We start from the raw sequence: 5,113 nt of genomic DNA on the forward strand, positions 1-5,113 counted from the left end.
TTCCAAGTGGCACATGAACCAGAAAGAAAAATTCCTGCTATGTTGAGAATTTCTTTCAACTGAATAGATGTATTCAAATGGATGGTGTGTTTACGAATGAGGAGGCGATTTGGCAAAGCCTATGGAGTTTGGTTTTATGCATTTTGGGGTGGATAAGAAAAGAAAAAGGAAAGAGGGAGTGGATATAGAGATGAGGAAATAAAATAGGAAAAAAGATGCTTGGCTTCTCAGAGGCATTGTTCCAAGAAACACCTTTATTCATCCTTATGATTCTTGGTTAACAGCCTTAGATTTGCAGGCTTATGATTTGAATGAATCTATAATTGGTCTAGATGTTTGAGGGCCCAATTCTGCTTTATGCTTTAAAGCCACTTCCAAAACCAATGCAGATAAATAGCAGCCTTGTGTGTCTACTACAGGAATCAACCTACCACAGAAACAAAACAGAAGAAAAAAGGAGAGAAAAAAATCAAAATATCTATCCTCTTTCTCTCTCTTTTTTTGCTTCATTGTAGAAGCCATGGTTTTCAGTATACACAGAGTACTTGTTGTCCTCCTCATGTGTGTTGTTGCACTTTTAGCTGTTCAACCAGATCAGGCTTGTGCTTTGAGAAGCATAGACCTTGCTCTAAGATCTAGTCGCCACATTCTTGTTGAAGACTCGAGGGTGGAGGAAAAGAACATGAAAAGGAATTCACTACCACGAAACAGCAAGTTTGATCCAAATCAATCAAGCAAAAGACGGGTTCGACGAGGTTCGGATCCTATCCACAACAAGTCTTAGTTCATTAATTTTGTTTGCTGAAGGAACCCACAAGTTTGGCATCAACAAAAGGAAGGAAACAGAGATAGGTTCAGACCATAGCAGAGGAGAAAACACCAGCAAGAATCTGGTTTCTCCAATGGTTGGTTGGCTTGATCATTTATACCCCGTTTGATAATGATTCCGCTTTTCGTTTTCTGTTTTTGAAAATTAGCATGATTTCCCACAATTTCCAGGGTATGTTTTTCACATTCCTTAAAAACAATTTTCTTTTTTTGTTAGTTTTCAAAATTTGGTTTAGATTTTGAAAATGTTTTTAAAGAGTGGGTAACAAAACAAAAACAAATACCTAATTGGAAATAGTATTTATATATATTTTCAAAAGCTGAAAGCAAAAAACGTAATGATTATCAAAAGGGGTTTAATGTTTAGTTTTCAGTTTTTATTCTTAGAGATGTGTATAGTGAAGCTTACTAGAGAAAGTCCTCAACAGTGAGCTCTATACTGAAACTAGAAGCGCAGTTAAAAGATCATAGAGATAAATGATTGTGCAGTTGACAAAAAGAGTTGAGCTACTTCACAAGATACCATTGAATTTCTTTTGAAGAGATGGTGATTTTGAATCTGTTATGCACTTCAAGTTCAAGTTTCAGGTTGGAATACAGAGAGATTGTTTTGTAATCCATCAGCTAGCTCTCAACAAAGCTTCTTAACTTAGTCCATCTCCTACGGATACTATTGTATGAAATTATGTAGAAGCTATCCCCTGTCTTCCCCAGAAGCTGCTCAGATTCACTCAAATCAATTACCCATCTGCTCACTGTGGAGCCTAGTGAATCTGTACAACCCAACATGTGACCTTTCCTTTTGGTTTTTAGCTTTTTCTTTATGAATTGTGGGTTTCGAAGCTTGGAGATGAACATAAAAAAAGTGTAATGCGCAAAGCATATTGATGTTGTGAGAAACTCTGAACAAGAGTCTATTTCTTAATGTGTGTGTTAACAAGAACAAAAATCTTGCACATCATAACCATGTGCGATCCGAGGTAAGTACAGAGAAATGAAACAATCGTGCAGAAGGTAAAAAGAGGCACGCATATGCATTCTGAGTGTCTGAATGAAAATTAGGGCTTCGGAAAAAAATGAACAAATTCAAGTGAAATTCTCAAGAACAACAACAAAATTCAGTAACTACTAGTATCGAATCGTATTCGTACCTAAACCTCTTTGCCGTGGAAGTGGGGATTGGGAATCAAGAACGCAATTTGCCGCCGATATCAGCACAATGGCCTTATTTCAATTCAGTTCAACAAAAATTCGCGTGGGAGGGTTTTGCCAGTTTTTTACTTTTTGGGATTTGAAATTTTGCTTTTACCATTTTATCCTTTATTTCTACATCCATATTTATTGATCTATTTTTATAATTAATTTGTATCACTTTAAGGTAAATTTTAACACATTTAATTCAAACAATCCTTTATATAGTATGTATGTATATATATATATATATATATATATATATATATAGATATGTAATGACTCATTTTTCGAGACTCTGAATCATGAATCGCCACATAGGTTCAATGGTAAAGATGGTAAGATTTTTCAAAATTGTAAAACGAGGGACATGCGCAAAATTTATAATTCAAACATACCGTAAATTCTGATATAAAAGTATCCTACTTAGAATTTATCCTCTAAAAACGGAAATATAGAGCCCAAATGTAGGTTCTATGGCTAAGGAAATGTAAAAAAAATAGCTCACGTTCATTCATATTCATATTCCCTTCTAGACTCAACTGGGTGTAAAATGGATGTCTAACCCCTATAACATGCTCTTATGGGTAACCATTGTTAAAGGTAGAATATGTCATATCTATACATAGTAGGAGAATCTCTTAATTTCCTGGTTTGTTACCTTGGATCAAGGCCTACCATGTAATCCTCATGGTACACATCTATATATATCTATATATATATATATGAGGTCGTGACTCATAGAGGTCACAACGTCATTTAACCTAACATGGTATTAGATACCGTTTATTCATTAACAATCTCTACCATATCTTCTTCCGCCTCCTCATACACCATCTCCAACACGATCTTATCTACCATGGCGTTGACTTTTGTACCAATCCCCCTCCACCACGCTGTCACAATCCGTCTCACCAAGAACAACTTCATGATATGGTGCGCCTAGCTCCTCCCCTACCTAAAGAGTACGAAGCTTATGAGCTACCTCGATAGCACCATTGTTGCACCTGCCAAGCTGATCCCTTCCTCAACCGCTGTTGGTACTGACCTAGTCTCTAATCTGGCTTATGATCAGTGGTATGATCAGGATCAACAGGTCCTTAGCGGCCTTCTCTCCTCCATGTCTGAAGAGATTCTTTGCAATGTGGTTGCTGCTACTACTTCCAAGGAGGCGTGGGGTACCTTGCAGCTTATGTTTTCATCGTCAACTCGTGCTCGCACTATTCAAATCCGTGTTGAGCTTGCCACGTCTAAGAAACGTGATCTGTCTACTGCAAATTATTTTCGCAAGATCAAAGGACTGGGCACCAAGTTGATTGCGTATCTCCTCGCTAGTCTTGACCCTAACTATGATCCCTTCGTCACCTCGATGACTACCAAGAATGAAGCCATCACGCTTGATTATGTGTTTGCACATCTAAGACGTTTGAAGCTCGCCAACTACAACACTAGGCTGAACTTGAGTTAAAGCTTGGATCTTCAGCCAATTATGCTGGTCGTGGTGGTCAGCAGAAGAACCGTGGGCGTAAGGAACGTGGTCATGATTGTTCTCGAGGTGGCGCACCCTCTCGTCTTGCTGGTGATCGTCGTGACTCTTCTGCTCATCCTTCCTGCTAGATCTGCGGCAAAGTGGGGCACACTGTCGTTCGCTGCTGGTATAGGATGGATGAGTCTTATCAAGATAAACCTCCTTTTGCGGCATTGGCGGCTACTTCCTCCTACAAGATTGATCCAAATTAGTATAATGACACAGGCGCCACTGATCATATCATTAATGACCTTGATCGTCTTGCTGTGCATGAATGCCATCATGGAGGTGAACAAGTTCAAGTCGGCAATGGAGCAGGTTTATGGATTTTGCATACTCATCATTCTTCAATTAATACTACTGCTCGTCCTCTTGCATTGCGTAATATTTTGCATGTGCCTGAAATTTCCAAACATCTTCTTTCCATTCATAAATTTTCTCGTGATAATGACGTATTCTTTGAATACCATCCTTGAAAATTTTCTTTTAAGGATCGACGGTCGAGGAAAAGTCTTCTAGATGGGAGGTGAGTCTGGTCTCTATCCTATCAAGTCATCTGATGTCGATGATCTAAAGCACGCCTTAGTGAGCAGATCTACTACACGAGCCCAATGGCATGCACGTGTTGGACATCCTTCATCTCAAGTATTAAAGTCAATTTTGCGTCTCAATAATATTTCGTGTGCCAGTGAATCACCTTTGCCAGTTTGTAATGTGTGTCAGTTAGCAAAAAGTCATCAATTATTACCATAAGCTAGTTCTTTTCATCGGTCTTCGTCACCTTTGGAACTAATTTTTTCACCTCCATCTGTTGGGGGCTTTAAATATTATATCAGGTTTATTGATGATTTCAGTAAATTTTCGTGGCGTACAGAAGCTCCTCGTATACTTTTGCAGTTCCAAGCTCATGTTGAGCGGCTCCTAGATACTAAAATCAACTGTGTCCAGTCGGATTGAAGTGGAGAATATCAGAAAATTCATAACACATTCTTTCGTTCCCTTGGAAGCTCATCATGTTTCCTGCCCTCATACGCATCAACAAAATGGATCTGCTGAACGCAAGCACCGTCATATTGTTGAAACCGATCTAGCCCTTCTAGCTCATGCTGATGTACTTATTAAATTTTAGGATGACACATTTCTTACTGCCACATATCTCATCAATCGTCTTCCTACTCGTGTCATCAATAACAAATGCCCCTTAGAGCGTATTTTTCATATCCCACCAAATTACTCCTCATTAAAAAATTTTGGGTGTGCTTGTTGGCCTCATCTTCGCCCTTATAAAAAACAAAAGCTCTCTTTTCAATTCAAGAAATTTTTGGGTCGTGTCTATATTCTAGAGATGTCATATTTGATGAGAATGTTTTTCCGTTCAAGAGAGCCCTACCCAGCTCTTCCCCAACCTTGCAGCCGACGCACAATGCCCCTGATTTGTGCACCTTGAATTTGGGTAATAGCAGAACTAATTTGGAGAATGATCATATGCATATATCTATGCCTACTAACTCTTTTGATGCAGAAAGTCTGGTGCCCACATCAGCTTCAGGATTTCCGCAGAATCAT

The 5,113-nt window shown here is 38.7% G+C and overlaps 1 long non-coding RNA gene across 1 annotated transcript; it reads right to left on the reverse strand.

Annotated features, from left to right (window-relative positions):
* Positions 1 to 236: 236 nt before the first annotated feature.
* LOC111785572 lies at positions 237 to 2,119 on the reverse strand. The gene is made up of 2 exons (XR_002813679.1): positions 1,980 to 2,119; positions 237 to 764 (listed from the first exon to the last, which is right to left on the reverse strand). It is a non-coding gene; the product is annotated as an uncharacterized LOC111785572 (long non-coding RNA).
* Positions 2,120 to 5,113: the final 2,994 nt, after the last annotated feature.

Source organism: Cucurbita pepo, unplaced genomic scaffold (assembly GCF_002806865.2).
Source record: "Cucurbita pepo subsp. pepo cultivar mu-cu-16 unplaced genomic scaffold, ASM280686v2 Cp4.1_scaffold000580, whole genome shotgun sequence".
Classification (NCBI taxonomy): Eukaryota; Viridiplantae; Streptophyta; class Magnoliopsida; order Cucurbitales; family Cucurbitaceae; genus Cucurbita; species Cucurbita pepo.